The sequence below is a fragment of the Aquarana catesbeiana genome, linkage group LG02 (genome assembly GCF_042186555.1).
Source record: "Aquarana catesbeiana isolate 2022-GZ linkage group LG02, ASM4218655v1, whole genome shotgun sequence".
Classification (NCBI taxonomy): Eukaryota; Metazoa; Chordata; class Amphibia; order Anura; family Ranidae; genus Aquarana; species Aquarana catesbeiana.
The window spans coordinates 264,978,618-264,997,166 of NC_133325.1; the positions used below are offsets into that span (position 1 = coordinate 264,978,618).

At 41.5% G+C, this 18,549-nt stretch overlaps 1 protein-coding gene across 2 annotated transcripts in view; it reads right to left on the bottom strand.

Annotated features, from left to right (window-relative positions):
• The window catches only part of ABCC4 (ATP binding cassette subfamily C member 4 (PEL blood group)), a 627,509-nt gene that overhangs the window by 243,571 nt on the left and 365,389 nt on the right, over positions 1–18,549 (bottom strand). The gene's annotated exons all lie outside the window — the stretch shown is intronic.

Sequence of the window (18,549 nt, forward strand, 5' to 3'; positions counted from 1 at the left end):
AAAAAAAATGATGTATAAGACAATTTTTTTGTAAGATATAAAAGATGATGTTACACAGAGTAAATAGATACCTAACATGTCACGCTTTAAAATTGCACACACTCGTGCAATGGCGACAAACTAGAATACTTAAAAATCTCCATAAGCAACGCTTTAAAAATGTTTACAGGTTATCAGTTTAGAGTTACAGAGGCGGTCTAGCACTAGAATTATTGCTCTCATTATAATGTATGTGACAATACCTCACATCTGTGGTGCGAACACCGTTTACATATGTGTGCATGACCTACATATGCATTCGCTTCTGTGTGGGACAGGGGCACTTCAAGAAAACCTTTTTTATTATTATTATTATTTAATTACTTTTATTTTATTTTTACACTGTCCCCTTGATTTTTTATTATTTTTATTACTTTTTATTCCTATCACAAGAAATGTAAACATCCCTTGTGAGAGAAATAAGGCATGACAGGTCCTCTTTATGGAGACATCTTGGGGCTAGACCCCAGATCTCTCCTCTACCCTGGAAAGCATGAGATTAAAAAAAAATGGCCATGTTTACATATTCCCTAAGCGGAAGTGATGTAATACTGTTGCTTCCGGTCTCCTAGACCATGGAGATGGTCAGGGACCTTCCGGTCCTTGGCCAGCTCTATGATAATCCAGCGGAACTGCCGGATTAGACACCAGGCCCCCGATCGCACGGGAGAGCATGGAGAGGCATCGGTGGGAGGGGACGTAAAAGCAAACCTGGGTATAATCAGATGCTAGGATTGCTTAAGATAAAAGATCATTGCCGGCTGAAAAAAAAACAAAAAAAAACAGCTGCAGCCATAACCTCGGTATGACCACTTGAAGCCAATCATGTACATGTACGTGATTTGGCGGCTAATGGATATATATGTAGCAAGGCTAAAACAGGAACACTGCAAATGTTTAGCAAATAAGGAAGACTTGGGAATGTTAGTTTCAATGACCCATTCTACTTTAGTATAAGTATCCGTACATGCATCATACTCTCAGTCTTCATGTGTGCTCAGGTCACCACAGCAAAAGTCCAATAATGTACAACCTCATAATTTCTTTATCCGGCCTGCTATCAGTTACTTTATGTCAGCAGAATAATATACAATTAAAAGCAACACATCTAAGTAAAAACAGTCATATGTAAAGCACTAAAGGGACTAAAGTAAGATCTTTAGTTTCTTGGCTTTAATGTACATTTTTACAGAGCTGTTCTTTGAGATTTAATGCTGAAATTTTAGGACAATGGTAGACGGGCATAATATGTAAGTTAGGTAAACTCTGTTTTTCGGTGTCATACATCTTCACAAACTGTCAAGTTACTGTTAAAAAAAAGATGACTTTTGACTTCCCAGCAATCTTTGTACAGTACAGGATCTTAAGTCTTTAACCACGGCTTATATAAAGCTACCTATAGGTAGATTTAAACAAAAAAAAAACAGGTGAGGGTCCTGTGTCCTGTATTATACTCCAAGAAAAGGATTTTACTGGTAGGTTAAAGTTCCTATCATCTGTGGGCAACACAGCAAACGAACGCCAACAAGCCCAAAGAATAAAAAGGGACAAAAATTGCTTAGCAGGCACAGAAAGCAGCTTGTAGTACCTCACACGGAGGCTTGAAAGTCTACCTTTTAGAACTTAACAAGTACAAGGAACTGGCTACATGATTAGTGACAGCAGCAGAGAGGATGAGAGAGCTGGAAGGGGGTTTGTGCTGTGCGCCCCCCCCCCCCCCCCCAGCTCCTATCCCTTATGTCTGTACACAGGAGATGACACAGATAAAAATAATTTTGAAATTGATGGCAGCAACACATTTCAAAAAACTTGCGACAGGGCAGCAAAAGCTGGCTAAGTAAGTGGTACAAACAATGAATAGCTGAAAGAACATTTTGCAAGCCAGTAACATTGGGTTGATTGGGTATAAAACTGGGGCATTTTTGTTTTTCTGTAGATTTTATACAGCGCCACAACTTTTTTTTGGAATTGGGGTTGTAAATTTGAAAACATGATTGTAAAGAAATACAATATGCACATAAAATGTAAATTAGACGCAAACATTAATTTTACGTTAACTCAAAAAGCATATACACAATGTACATAAAACATTCCTTTAGAAATGATAGCAAATCCTTTTAGGTACGCTGGGTATACAGAGCACAAAGCCATCTCTAAGTACCTGAATCCTAGACATACAGGTGCATCTCAGAAAATCTGAATATCATCAAAACGTTAATCTACAGTATCTCACAAAAGTGAGTACACCCCTCATATTTGTGTAAATATTTAATTACCGTATTTATCGGCGTATAACACGCACCGGCGTATAACACGCACCTCAATTTAGGAGGGAATTTTAAGGAAAAAAAACTTTTAGGAGGGAACTTGAAGGGAAAAAAACTTACATTTAAATGCCCATCATTGCAGCCTTCTCAGTGCAGCCTTCTCAGTGCAGCCTTGTCAGTGCAGCCTTGTCAATGCAGCCTTGCTAGTGCAGCCATGTCAGTGCAGCCTTGCCAGTGGAGCCTTGTCAGTGCAGCCATGTCAGTGCAGCCTTTCTAGTGCAGCCATGTCAGTGCAGCCTTGCCAGTGCAGCCTTGCCAGTGCAGCCATGTCAGTGCAGCCTTCCCCAGTGTCCAGTGCAGCCTTGCCCCAGTCCAGCATTGCCCCAGTCCAGCCTTGCCCCAGTGCAGTCTTGCTGAAGCCTCTGAGCTTCAAAATCGCCGACCGCGATTTGAAAATGGCGCCGCCGGCGCCGAAATACACAGAGCCGGTCCTCGGCTCTTCTCGGCGGCTCTCGTTCACTTTCGGCTCCACTCGGACGGTGAGCGGAGCTATCCGAAACTAGCCGAGTATACTCGGCTAGGTTCGGGCGGCGCTCGAGTGAAACCGAAAGCGGCCGAGAAGAGCCGAGGACCGGCACTGTGTATTTCGGCGCCATTTTCAAATCGCGGTCAGCGATTTTTTCGTTCTGACAGGTCAGGATCGCAGGGGATCGGCGTATAACACGCACCCGCGATTTTCCCCTGATTTTAAGGGGAAAAAAGTGCGTGTTATACGCCGATAAATACGGTATATCTTTTCATGTGACAACACTGAAGAAACAAAACTTTGCTACAATGTAAAGTAGTGAGTGCACAACAGTGTAAATTTGCTGTCCCCTCAAAATAACTCAACACACAGCCATTAATGTCTAAACTGCTGGCAACAAAAGTGAGTACACCCCTAAGTGAAAATGTCCAAATTGGGCCAAAAGTGTCAATATTTCGTGTGGCCACCATTATTTTCCAGCACTGCCTTAACCCTCTTGGGCATGGAGTTCACCAGAGCTTCCTCTTCCACTCCTCCATGACAACATCGTGGAGCTAGTGGATGTTAGAGACCTTGTGCTCCTCCACCTTCCATTTGAGGATGCCCCACAATAGGATTTAGGTCTGAAGACATGCTTGGCCAGTCCTTCACCTTTACCCTCAGCTTCATTAGCAAGGCAGTGTTCATCTTGAAGGTGTGTTTGGGGTCATTCTCATGTAGGAATACTGCCCTGCCGCCAAGTCTCCAAAGGGAGGGGATCATGCTCTGCTCCAGTATGCCACAGTACATGTTGGCAAACATGGTTCCCTCAATGAACTGTAGCTCCCCAACTGCCAGAAGCACTCATGCAGCCCCAGACCATGACACTCCTACCACCATGCTTGATGGTAGGCAAGACACAGTTGTCTTTGTATGCCTCACCTGGTTGCCGCCACACATGCTTGACACTATCTGAACCAAATAAGTTTATCCTGGTCTCATCAGATCACAGGACATGGTTCCAGTAATCCATGTCCTTAGTTTGCTTGTCTTCAGCAACCTGTTTACGGGCTTTCTTGTGCATCATCTTTAGAAGAGGCTTCCTTCTGGGATGACAGCCATGAAGACCAATTTGATGCAGTGTGTGGCGTATGGTCTGAGCACGGATGGGCTGACCCCCCACCCCTTTAATCTCTGCAGCAATGCTGGCAGCACTCATACATCTATTTCCCAAAGACAACCTATATATGATGCTGAGCATGTGCACTCAACTTCTTTGGCCAACCACGGCGAGGCCTGTTCTGAGTGGAACCTGTCCCATTAAACAGCTGTATGGTCTTGGCCACTTTGCTGCAGCTAAGTTTCAGGGTTTTAGGGGCAGCAAATTTACAAGCTGTACACTCACTACTTTACTTTGCAGCAAAGTGTAATTTCTTCAGTGTTGTCACATGAAAATATATAATAAAATATTAACAAAAATGTTGGGGGTGTACTCATTTTTGTGAGATACTGCATTTCAGTAATACAATTCAAAAAGTGAAACTCATATTTTATATGTTTTACACACAGAGTGATATATTTCAAGCATTTTTCTTTTAATTTTGATGATTATGGCTTATAGCTAGTGAAAACCCAACATTCTGTATCTCAGAAAATTAGAATATTACATGAGACCAATAAAAAAAAATACAGAAATGTTGGCTTACTGAAAAGTACTATATACAGTATAGTATGCACTCAATAGTTGGTCAGGGCTCCTTTTGCATGAATTACTGTATCAATTTGGTGTGGCATGGAGGCAATTAGCCTGTGGCACTGCTGAGGTGTTAAGGAAGCCAAGGTTGCTTTGATAGCGGCCTTCAGCTCGCCTGCATTGTTGGGTCTGGTGTCTCACATCTTCCTCCTGACAATAACCCGGATTCTCTATGGGGTTTTGGTTGGGCAAATTTGCTGGTCAATCAAGCACAGTGATACCATGATCATTAAACCAGGTAATGGTGCTTTTGGCAGTGTGGGCAGGTGCCAAGTCCTGCTGGAAAATGAAATCAGCTTCTCCATAAAGCAGATGGAAGTATGAAGTGCTCTAGACATTCCTGGTAGAGGGCTGTACTGACTTTGGACTTGATAAAACGAAGTGGACCAACACCAACAGGTGGCATGGCTCCTCAAACCATCACTGACTGTGGAAACTTCACACTGGACCTCATGCAACTTGGATTCTGTGCCTCTTTAGTCTACTCCAGACTCTGGGACCTTGATTTCCAAATGAAATGCAACATTTTCTTTTTACACCTTACACATAATGTTTCCACCTCCGTGCTTGACTGTAGGGATGGTGTTTTTAGGGTCATAGTCAGCATTTTTCTTCCTCCAAACACGGCGGGTCCCTCTCCTCAAGAAGGCACATGTACAGTCATGCCAATGAACATCTAAATGATTCACAGAAGGATTGGGAGAAAGTGCTGTGGTCAGATGAAACCAAAATTGAGCTCTTTGGCATTAACTCGACTCGCCATTTTTGTAGATAGAAAAATGCTGACTATGACCCTAAGAACACCATACCTAGTCAAGCACGGAGGTACAAACATGATGCTTTAGGGCTGTTTCTCTGCTAAAGGTACAGGCTGACTTTGTCGCATTGAGGGGCCAATGGACGGGGCCATGTATTGTAAAATCTTAGATGAGAACCTTCTTTCCTCAGCCAAAACACTGAAGATGGGTCTTCCAGCATGACAATGACCCAAAACATACCGCCGTGGTAACAAAGGAGTGGCTCAAAGAGAAGCACATTAAGGTCATGGAGTGGCCTAGTCAGTCTGCAGACCTTAATCCTATAGAAAATTTATGGAGGTAGCTAAAACTTCGAGTTGCTAAGAGACAGCCAAGAAGCCTTAATGATTTAGAGAAGATCTGTATGTTTTGCTTGGGGATCAAATACCTATTTTGCTCACTGAACTGCAACTTAATTTATAGCATTTGTATTGTGTGTTTTTTCTGGATTTTTGGTTAATATTCTGTCTCTATCACATAAAATACACCTATGATAAAAATCATAGACCATTCATTTCTTTGCACGTTGGCAAACTTACAAAATCTACAAGGGATCAAACAATTATTTTCCCCACTGAAAAATGTAAATCAGATGCAAAACGTTAATTTTATGTTAACTCAAAAAACATACAGTTGTGCTCATAAGTTTACATATCCTGGCAGAATTTATTATTTCTTGGCCATTTTTCAGAGAATATGAATGATAACACAAAAACTTTTTTTTACTCATGGTAAGTGTTTGGCTGAAGCCATTTATTATCAATTAACTGTGTTTACTCTTTAACCACTAGGCGTCCGCGCTATAGCCGAAAGACGGCTACAGCGCGGACTCCAATTGCCGGGAGGGCGTCCCTGGACGTCCTCCCTTTTACTTCCGCATTGCGCGCTCCCGCGGACGCGCATCGGGGAAGTTTTGTGCTGGCCGTGTCCTTCGGACACAGCCAGTCACAGATCGCCGTAAACGGCCAATGACAGCGGCCGTTTACAGTGCGATCGCTCTGCCAATGAGAGAGGATCTCATATGTAAACATATGAGATCCTCTCTCATCGCCGGCTCTCCCTCCTCACACAGAGACAGCGTGTGAGGAGGGAGAGCGGAACCGCTGCGGCGGTGAGTAAACAGAAAAAAAAAAAAGTGTCAGCACAGTTATCTGCCCCAGCCATCTGCCCCAGCCATCTGCCCAAGCCATCTGCCCCTGCCATCTGCCCCTGCCATCTGCCCCAGCCATCTGCCCCAGCCATCTGCCCCTGCCATCTGCCCCAGCCATCTGCTCCTGCCATCTGTCCCCAGTGCCATCTGTCCCCAGTGCCATCTGCTCCTGCCATCTGTCCCCAGTGCCATCTGTCCCCAGTGCCATCTGTCCTGCCATCTGTCCCTGCTGTCATGTCCCTGCCATCTGTCCCCACTGCCATCTGTCCCCAGTGCCACGTATAAATGCCATCTGTCATCAGTGCCACATAGTGCCATCTGTCATCAGTGTCACGTGTCATCAGTGCCACATATCAGTGCCATCTGTCATCAGTGTCATGAGTGCTACGTATCAGTGCCATCTGTCATCAGTGCCACGTATTAGTGCCATCTGTCATCAGTGCCATGTATTAGTGCCATCTGTCATCAGTGCCACGTATTAGTGCCATCTTTCATCAGTGCCACGTGTCATCAGTGGCACATATTAGTGCCATCTGTCATCAGTGCCATTTGTCATCATCGCCACGTGTCATCAGTGCCACATATTAGTGCCATCTGTCATCAGTGTCACGTGTCATCAGTGCCACGTATTAGTGCCATCTGTCAGTGCCATGTATTAGTGCCACCTGTCATCAGTGCCACGTATTAGTGCCATCTGTCATCAGTGCCATGTATAAGTGCCATCTGTCATCAGTGCCACGTATTAGTGCCATCTGTCATCAGTGCTACATCAGTGTCAGTGCTACATATCAGTGCCATCTGTCATCAGTGCCACATCAGTGCCATGTATCAGTGCCATTTGTCATCAGTGCCACGTCAGTGTCACATGTCATTGTCCTGGTTCTCCAGGGCCTTCAAAAGTGTAATAGGTAGTCAACAAATTCGATGTGTAATTTATGCTCCTAGAACACGTGATGGCGCTCCCTGCATGTTGGGCCTCTCTATGTGGCCAGGCAGTGAAAAAGTCCCACACATGTGGTATCTTAATACTCAGGAGGAGTAGAAGAATGTCAGAGTGTCATTTGTGGTATATACATGCCATGTGAGAGAAATAACCTATTACAATGACAATTTTTTTGGGGAAAAAAAAAAATCTTCATTTTGCAAAGAACTTTGGGAAAAAATGACAACATCAAAAAACTCACCATGCATCTTACTAAATACCTTGGAATGTCTGCTTTCAAAAAAGGGGTCCTTTGGGGGGTATTTGTACTTTCCTGACTTGTTCGGGTCACAAGAAATGAGATAGGCCGTCAGTACTTCAGGTGTGATCAATTTTTTATGATTTGCACCATAACTTGTAGACTCTCTAACTTTCACAAAGACCAAATAATATCCACTAATTTGGGTTATTTTTACCAAAGATATGTAGCATTATAAATTGTGGCCAAAATTTATGAAGAAAAATTACTAATTTGCAAAATTTTATCACAGAAACAAAGAAAAATTAGTTTTTTTTCAAAATTTTCGGTCTTTTTTCATTTATAGCGCAAAAAATAAAAAACCCAGAGGTGATCAAATACCACCAAAAGAAAGCTCTATTTGTATGAAAAAAAGGACAAAAAATTCATTTGGGTACAGTATTACATGACGGAGTAATTGTCATTCAAAGTGTGAGAGCACTGAAAGCTGAAAATTGGTCTGGTCACGAGGGGGGTTTAAGTGCCCAGTTGTCAAGTGGTTAAATTATAATCACAACAGAAACTACACTAATGACCCTGATCAAAAGTTTACATACCCCATGTTTTAATACCGTGTATTGCCCCTGTTAACATCAATGACAGCTTGAAGTCTTTTATGGTATTTGTGGATGAGGCTCTTTATCTTCTCAGATGATAAAGCTGCCCATTCCTCTTGGCAAAAAGCCTGTAGTTCCTGGAAATTCTTGGGCTGTCTTGCTTGAACTACACGTTTGAGATCTCCCCAGAGTGGCTCAATGATATTGATTTACATCACATGATGGCTGTGATTGGACACGGCCGTCATATGATCAGGAGGGCCAATTACAGAGCCCTCCTGCCGATTGGAGATGCACCACGTCCTGTTGACACAAGCGCATCTGGATCATGCCGCTGTGCGGGCACGCATGGGCGCGATCCCGCTCCTTTTGAGGGACGTTCCTGAACATCCACTCAGAAGGAAAGAGCACCCATCCGACCGTTTATGTACAGTGGCCGGGTGGGAAGTAGTTAATAGCAATTCAAACCCCTTTGTATCAACTTGTGTGCATGTTATCAGGACAAAATCACCAGGGTATGTAAACTTTTGATCAGGGTCATTTGGGTAGTCTGTTGTGATTATGATTTAAAGAGTAAACACAGTTGATTGATAATAAATGGCTTCAGCCAAACACTAACCATGAGTGAAAGAAATTTTTTTGTATTATTCATATTCTCTGAAAAATGGCCAAGAAATCAAATTCTGCCAGGGTATGTAAACTTATGAGTACAATTGTATACACAATGTACATAAAACATTCCTTTAGAAATGATAGCAAATCCTTTTAGGTATACAGAGCACAAAGCCATTTCGAAGTACCTGAATCCTAGACAAAAGCTGTACCAGGGTGAAAAAGAAGAAAAACTTTTAGCCAAAACAGAGAAGTTTCCAAAGGTTGAAAGTGACCCTAAATGTTCCTCCACCAAAAATACTTCTTCAATGCAAATCCTCTCAAGAAATGCTCCAGTAGAAAGAATGAGATGAACCAGTCACTGCATTGTTTATCAAGTTTCACTTAATTCCTCCTGACAACCATTTAAACAATGAATGTTGGGAAATATCCCTCAAAGAATCAGCAACAATGGCAAGGATCAGAGCCTTTATATTTACTTAATACTCTTTAAAAGAGAGAAACTATTTCTTCCTGAAGGGATTAGAGGTCGTCTTATAAAAGACACCTGCAAACAAAACAAGTGTCAAAAGATCTTTATCATAAATTGATATTGCCCTTGTTTAAATGCAAATCTACAATGATAGCTGATACAGCATGTTACTTGACTTGGTTGTAAAAATACCAGGTGAGCGCCAATATCCAGCACCGTTGCTATTTGGCTGAGAAACAGAAGTAAAACATACTTCCAGTGCTGACAAAAAATTTGCATGCACAGCTATATTTAATGTTTTCTGTTAAATTATCTTCTCTAATTGCAAAACCTATATGTTCGTTTTCACATTAGTCAATAATACCCCAGCAGTCTCGCACTATGTCAAACTTTTATATCTAAAGATCAACCAATTATTTAACGGTGTCATGTAAAAAAAACTATAAAAGTAATTGGGAGGAGGTCTGTCGAGGGAGCCGACAGCAAATCCTTTTTTTATGAACATTTACACAAAGTTGTATTAAGTATTTAGGGCGTTAAGTGATGATTACAAACACTTATAATTATAGCCCATAAAAATTCTAACCAGTTATAGGTATATAGCTTGCAAAAAAGCCTGTTTGTTTATGTCTGACATTAGACTGGTGCAAGTTAGGCAATGAAAGCTAACATCTGATTAAGGTGCTTTTATGTACAGGTCCAGTGGAATTTACAACGTATCTTCCACAGTAACAAGTTCAATCTCAGATTTATTTAGCTCTGATAATGCTTAAAAACAAAGTTATATATAAAAATATATTTAAGAAGCATAACCAAAGCCCATTAAATTAGATAAACTGCACAGGTCTTATTAAATGTATCTGTTTTTTTTTATTCAGATTGCAAGCATTTTGAAGCAGTTGTTTCCCTCCTGTGATCTGGAGCTTAAGATGACCTGCATGTATGCGTCGTTTTTGCTGTTATTATTGTTATTTTTGTTAAAGGGTGAATCACGGTTTATACCTTTTTCTGGTTTCATAAAAGGAAAGTATTATGCATATTCAGGGTCTTGAAGATTCCAATGTGTCCAAGTGAAAAGTTATTTGTTGCCAACTGGGGACTGTAAACACAACATAATGTTGTGATTATGCGAGTGTTTCTGAACTGATATGTAGCCAGCCGTGGGATGACTTCCATGGCAATAAAGTGGTTGTAAACCCTTATGCCGCGTACACACGACCGGACTTTACGGCATACTTTGCCCGGCGGACTTTTCGACGGACTTTATGATGGGCTTTCCGAATGAACGGACTTGGCTACACACGATCAACCAAAGTCCGATGGATTCGTACGTGATGACGTATGAACGGACTAAAACGAGGAAGTTCATAGCCAGTAGCCAATAGCTGCCCTAGCGTCGGTTTTTGTCCGTCGGACTAGCATACAGACGAGCGGACTTTTCGACCGGACTCGAGTCCGTCGGGTAGATTTGAAACATGTTTCAAATCTAAGTCCGTCAAACTTTTGAGAAAACAAAGTCCGCTGGAGCCCACACACGATTGAATTGTCAGACGAAATCCGGTACGCCGGACCAAGTATGCCGTAAAGTCCAATCGTGTGTACGCGGCACTAGGCTCCTTTCACACTGGCTTTCCGATCAGGTCCGCCTGTCAGTTTTGCAGGCGGACTTGATCGGAACCTCCATTCACTCCTATGGAGCGGCAGATGTCATCAGTGACATGTCCACCGACACCCGCTGCTATCTGATTCGATTCTGTCCGTGAAATCCAGACAGATGGTGACCCTATTTTCCATCCGTCCTGTGGATCAGATTGGATGTCTGCTCAGTGGGGATCAGCGAATTAATCCCCCGCTGAGCAAGCGGAGTCCGCCAAGCAGGCAAGCCTGTCTGAATGGACCCCTATATATACTGTACCCAGGTAAGTGAGTAGCCTAAGGTAATAAAAAAGAGATGAAACAATTTCTCCTACGTAAGCTGTACCTGTCTATCTGCAGTCTTGTGTTCTCTACATCGGTTTGAAGTGCCAACATAAAACATAAAGCTTCTCTGAAAGTTCACAAAAAAAGGGGTCGGACAGCTGAAATTACACTCTGCAGAGCTCAGTGAGGAGAGGTCTGAGAGCTGATTGGAGGGAAGAGACCCAGTTCCCTTCGTACAGCACACAGGAACAGAGCTGAGGCTGTCAATCTGCTGGAAGTCCCTCCTCAGTCATTTTTCTCTTGGTGTCAGGAAAACGTGCGCACACCACTGCAGCACAAGGCCTATTGCCTTGTCTATGCATTGGGCAAGGCTGCCCAACTCATATGGTGTGAATAGGTACTAAACATTTCTAGTAAGGCAGAATGGCTACTTCAAAAGCCTGTAAACTGAACTTCGGACAGATATAAAAAAAACAAAACAAAAAAAAAAAAAACAGTGCCCTTAATGATTTTCTGGGGTCCCCCCGCCAGCGCTCCTACACTGTTGCCAAAACCCCCCATAGAAAGCCACTTTCTACGCGGGCATACATGCGAGATCGCTTCCAAGCCACCCTGTCTGTATCTATTGACACAGACAGCAGGGCTTGGCCCAATCCCCCAAACCCTCATCACAGTATTTGACTGACAGCAGTGGGAGCCAAATAGCCCCCACTGTTATCAATCTGCCCAGTGAGGAGAGAAGGGAGATAGAGTGGAGAGAGCCGCTGCTCTCATGCACAGCGCTGGGTCAAGATCGGGCTCAGGTAAGTATAAGAGAGTGTGTGTGGGGGGGGGGGGATCCTGTGACACAGGTTTTTTTACCTTCATGCATGGAATGCATGAAAGTAAAAAACCTTTATGCATTAGAACCACTTTAATATGGCCAGGCCAATAAGAAATATTTTGGATGCTAGGAATTAAACATTCTTTGCCCCCATCCCCTTCATTACATATGTCCTGGGATACCCGGTAAAACTTATTTTACTAGTACATACACATATTTTATCTGTGAAACAAACTGTGCCGAATTCACTTGCAGCATGAAGGGTTGAAATGGATGGACCTGTAGAAGCACATCTTTTGTCTACATTTGTCTATATATGCATCCGGCTTAATGGGGCGTACACACGGTCGGACTTTTCAGCTACAAAAGTCCGACAGCCTGTCCGACAGACTTTCGACGGACTTTCGACGGACTTGCGGCGGACTTTCTAACGAACAGACTTGCCTACACACGATCACACAAAAGTCCGTCGAATTCTTACGTGATGACGTACACCGGACTAAAATAAGGAAGTTGATAGCCAGTAGCCAATAGCTGCCCTAGCGTGGGTTTTTGTCCGTCAGACTAGCATACAGACGAGCGGATTTTTCGACCGGACTCGAGTCCGTCGGAAAGATTTGAAGCATGTTTCAAATCTAAAGTCCGTCGGATTTGAGGCTGAAAAAGTCAGTTGAAAGTCCGGAGAAGCCCACATACGATCGGATTACCAGCCAACTTTAGTCCGTCAGCGTCCGTTGGACTTTTGTAGACGAAAAGTCCGACCGTGTGTACGCGGCATAAGAGTTACCACCTTCCAGATCTTGCAGAATCACATGCTGATATAAATGTTGTGCAGTGATATTTTCTATCCCAATTATTGACAAAATATATATAATTCTTCTCAAGATAGCTATACAAGTGTTTCAGCCAGTTGGTTGAAAGAAGAAAAAAAAAAAACATTTCCCAAAAGCAAAATTTGAGATGGGGAAATCCTCCCAGCTTTGTCATTGTACTTGGATCCCCTGCTGATCAAGTGAAAATATACCAACAAGCCTGTTATATTGAACGACTTTTTATGAACAGGAAAACCAAACACATGGTTCAGAAATCAGCCGGTTCCTGTTGACCCAGGTGACTTTTGATAGATGTATGGCCAGCTTCAATCAAAAACATTCATTTATTAGGTACCTCAAAAATTATCAGTTACAAAAAGGTTGTACTGGTAATGAACATATAAGTTTAATACAATACTCCGGGACATCTTCCATAGCCCACTAAAATAAAGTGAACATAAAGCGTGAGAAGACAATTTCATTGGTGCCGTGTTATGTGATTTATGAGCTTTACTAAATTGCAAGTGTAATAAATAAACATCCTCTCCACCTATTTAGTTCTTAAAGCATAACACCTTTGAAACCTATCACTACTTAGAAGACATAATTAGCGGTGGATTTACTGCACGCACACACAGCCCAACCCCATATATACTAGCTGCTACCCTTCACTTGCCACAGCGATCCAACTTGATGGTGGAGTACTGCCTTTGCCACAGGCAAGACTAAGGGGTTAACAGCAATCATGATGAAGAGCTGTGTTTACAAGCCTATAGAGCTCCCATATTTACATTATGATTGTTATAAATCTAGTTGTACAGGTTAATGACACTTATGTCGTATGCATAAAAGCTAGAACTGGAGCGGCAGCCAATAGCTTTATATTCTAATACCTTTGATCTCTTACAATCTTCTTGGCATATACATCTTTTGTCTCTTTGGAGATTATTATCTCAAGCTACAGTTTTTTCTTTTATTCCTATTAAGACATCATTATTTTACTTTATTATTGCTAATCTCTTCTTTCTTAACACATGACCACTCCTGGTTTTGTTCAGAAAGGTGCAGTAAACACAGGCTATGCAAAGCCAACACACATTTCAAATTTGCTTAATCTTTGTAATCGTTCCGTGAGAGCGGATTGTTTCCACAAGGCTCTGACATTTCACAATGCATCTCTTAGCTTGCCAGACTGCTGCAAGGCAATCCAGTAGAAAGCAAAGTGATAAAATGAGAGAAAAGATATGTAACTTCTACAGTTTACATTGAGATGTAATATCAGCCCCTAAGCAATTACTCCTATCTAGAAACCACAAGTCACACTGGCACTTTTATAGCAGATTTGTTGCTAAACACAGCAGTGACACCAAGCAATTGCTATATCTAAGAAGAACTCTGGCCAAACAATTAAATACAGATGTGAAACACACATGTATTTATTTTTTGCAGTAGTGAACATAATCAGATTTTTCCCCTCCCGTACAACCACCAAAATGCCTACCTTTCTCTTCCACCTGCCTACAGAGAAGGCATTTCCAGTACAATTCTACACTTTTAAAGAGGGTATAACAATGTACCTAATTTCAGGGATTGCACCAATTTATTACAGTGTTACTCCAGCCCAAACATATTTTGGATGGAGTGTGGTAGGATCCTAACCCCTGTCAGCTTCTTACTGCGATCCAGGGCTTTGTTAGAAATATTTCTCCTCATTTGTTGTCAGGATGAGAACAGTTTTATCAAAGAAGAAGTGAGGAAACAAAAATTGCAACTAGGACACAGAAAACAATAAAAGGTTGACAAGGTCTATAGCCTTCCACTATAATTCAATAAATAAATACTTTGTGTCAGTGCTGCTGTTAATGATTTTCCCTCACTTCACATCTGGTGAAATCATGGTCACTGGGACAAGATGTGAACATCCAGCAGAGCTTTTTATCCTTTCCTTACTTTACCCAAAACTTTTGGCTGGACACACACTTTAAGACTAAAGACACATTTATTAATATACATTATTTTATCATTTGTAAAGGAACAGCAAAGACATTTCACATTTCATCCAGCTTTATAAGCAGATACATGCATTTATGGAGTTATGAGTTTGTAGACCTCAGAGGCATGGAATACATCAGTGCCATTTTATTCTATCAAGCACATCATATGTGTTCTGAGCATTCTAATTCAACCCACTAATCCATCCAAGTGCTGCCAAGTGAAAACTAAAATACTAATACAAAATATCAGGTGTATTTCAAATGTAGTTATATCAGATGCTCTTTGCTCAATAAGTAAACATACCTAGGAATCCAACCAAAATTCCCAAGTCAGTATGAAATTTTTATAAATTTAAACATTCAGGGATTGGATTTAATGGGCTCACTAATTTAAATACTCACTAAATTTAGAAACATTCGCTGAAGACGTTGTTTAAACACAACACTGTGGCATGCTATTACTCCGGCAAAAGAAGTTTGTCTGTGAATCCTGACATTGTAGTCACTATTCATTTCAATTTCTCTCTGCTTTACACTTATTTCTCTGGTGCACTTGTGGGTATAAAGCCTGAAAGTTAAAGTATATTAAAAGCCAAACCTTTTTTATATTTTGGAAAGACTTGGGTATATTAAAATCCCTGTTAGTTTTTCTTTTTGCCAGGTTAAATAAGTCAAAGAGAGCACCAAATTAAAAAATCCTTGGGAGTCCAAAGTCTTTATTGTTCAACTGGTTAACACAAGCAGGGCAAAAGACAGACAATGCATTTCAGTGGCCACAAAATCTCCCTTCATCAGGGCTAGAGGAAACAGTAAAATGTTAAATGAACTCAAAAGGCCTTTCCACTTCTACCATGAACACCAGCATTGACTGTTGTTTAAAACTCTCTCCGTTTGCAGATCAGGAGTACTTTTGAGCCCATTTAAGATTGCGCCATTTGACCCAGTACTGATGAATAGGGATTGTGTGGCCCCCAAAAATGCATTGGATATCTCTTGCCCTGTTTGTTGTAACCAGTTGAACAAAAAGACTTTTAATTCCTAAGGATTTTAATTTGACACTTTCTTTGACCTTTGGATTTCACAACTTGGGTGAATGTCCTCTCCTGGGGAATACCCATCTTTGTGATGAGCTGCCAAATACAGGCCAGTTGGGCTCAAGTAACGACCTTATCTGCATTTTGATAACCTGTGAAAATCTGTGTCCAGCATCCCTGTGCCACTACTTTTTGGAGTTTTTTTTGCCACCTGTGCCCCATTGGGGAGATTTCATTTTCTGTCCTGTAGACAGGACGTGAGAGAAAATCTCTTCAAAGTGAGGTAAATTCCCTCTTAGACAGTTGTCACTAAAGAACAAGTGTTCTAATTGGAGGATCTATTCCTGTTTCGGTGACTAGTAAAAATGATGAATCTTCCATCACTTTCAATTTCAGGGACAATGGTCACACTGGGACAAATAGAGGGGATGAATCTTCCTAGCTGGAACACAGAAAGCACACAGAAAGCATTATAAACTTAATAAGTGTTGCAACACTTCTGTACTTGATCCAGTTTGGCATCAGATACACTTTAATACTTGTTATAATAGTATTTAGCTTTCTTCTATTTTACATTTGTCTCCACACTTACATCCAGGCCAAGCTGCTTAGCCGAATTTCCTTGTTGGGACAAATTGAAACACCAGTTAGGGTGCTTACAACAGTTAGCTTTTTTAATATAAAAAATTAAAATTTTTGTAACTTTTAAAGCAAATGTAAATCTCAAACGAATGTAATTTAGATTGCTAACGCACTGCATATAATTTTCTATAAAGATGCAACCTTGACGGGGCACTATTTGGCCTTAATCTATTTATGTCCCTCCATGATATACTATTATGATCATTTGTCACTTTAGAAACTAGCAAATGTAGTTTGAGCAAGTAAATAAATTAAACTCATCATGCGAGATATTTGGGAGCTACCATTGGTGACCTCTTGCTAAAGATGTTAGCTGCTCGGCTATTACACTGTCCACAAGCTTATGCTTTCTGAGCAAATGATCCAAAGCAAGTGTGCAGATCAGGAAAGGATAAGCGTGGCAGTAACTAGCATTTCTCAAAGGAGAGACCAGCATTTGTAGCCTTTAGGCTTGGCTCAGGATTCGTTTTCATGAAAAAAAAAAAAAAAAGTTATATGGGCTCTGATAAATTTGATTGAATTTCGAGATTCCACAAGAACGTACAGAGCACTGTTAACATTAAAGTAGATATAAAGCCTAATTTGCTCATTAAAACAGAAGTAGGGCCAAGCTTTTTTGGCCATACTTCGAGGGTCAAAGGAGTACACTTACTCTGAATCAGCTAATAGTGGGCTTTAGACATCACAGAGCCTGGAGACTGATCGGCAGCTGGCTCAGCCTCTCAGCACTGGAGGGGCAGAGCAGAGAGCGGTGACTGACAGCTCAGAGCTGACCGAAAACTAAGTGAGCTCTGTTCTTGGTCATACAGCTGACAGGGGACAGTGTAGCATCAGATTGATGCTGCAACATAGAAGATAATATACATTTTTTTTTTTTTACACCCCCCACCCCAAAACTTTTCCTTTAAATACACTCAGTACTTTAGATTATAGTCCAACAACACATTCCTACTTCTGGATTCTCTTTTTCCCAAAAGCAACCTCTAAATTTTATGTTGCCTGGGGACATTGCACGCCACTTTGTTATGTGCAGCCTTTAACACACAACTAAACTTTACCAATTAACATTAAAGTGGAGCTCCACCCAAAAGCGGAAGCTTCACTCGTTTGCACCCTCCCCCCCTCAGCTGCCAGATTTGGCACTTTTTTGGAGAGGGAGCGGGTACCTGGTTTTGACAGGTACCCACTCAAACTTCCGGCTCAGATCACCGTGGTGATCTACGAAGATCCTCGGCCCCTCCTCCCCCCGCAATAAGAAAGTATATATTTACTTGTTTTAAACTTTATCATTACATTTCTTCAGTTGCTTCCTGGTTTGTGGCCTAGATCAAAATTATATCATACATCCCAGGGATCTTTATGGGTATCTTTTTTTTTTCCTATCATCTGGAGGAGAGGAGTAAGGGCTTTCTCAGTTAAGCCTACCCTCCTACCTGCATGCCTGATCTAAAGGCAGATGGATTCCAGAAAGTAAAGATATATGAATCTTCTGCCTGTACTCAGCTAAAAATGCAGGGGGGGGGGGGTGCTTTTCAAAGTGATTTCTTAATAAAATAAAGCATGGAGACATGGATGGGGGAGTTTGCTTTGAATATTAAACATTTATTAAATAGCGTTTTCAGTTTGTGGTGCTGAGATACTGTTTAGTTCTGCTTTAATAGGAGACTGCTGGCTTGACCATACTGATAACATAGTGATCATGTGTCAACATTCCGTGGCATATGGCCTTTTTTGTTTTTGCACTATCCTGACAGGATAAATGTCCATGTGCAACTACACCCCACATCCCATTACATAGATATGTACACTTACATAAGAAGACTACTAGAAATTTAAGGCAACTAGGACTTTCATGGTATGGTATAGACTTACACTGCTGAAAACATTCTTTTTTAGAAAAATATTTCTCTGCATCATACTCCTGAAGAAGCGAGTCACTGCGAAACATGTAG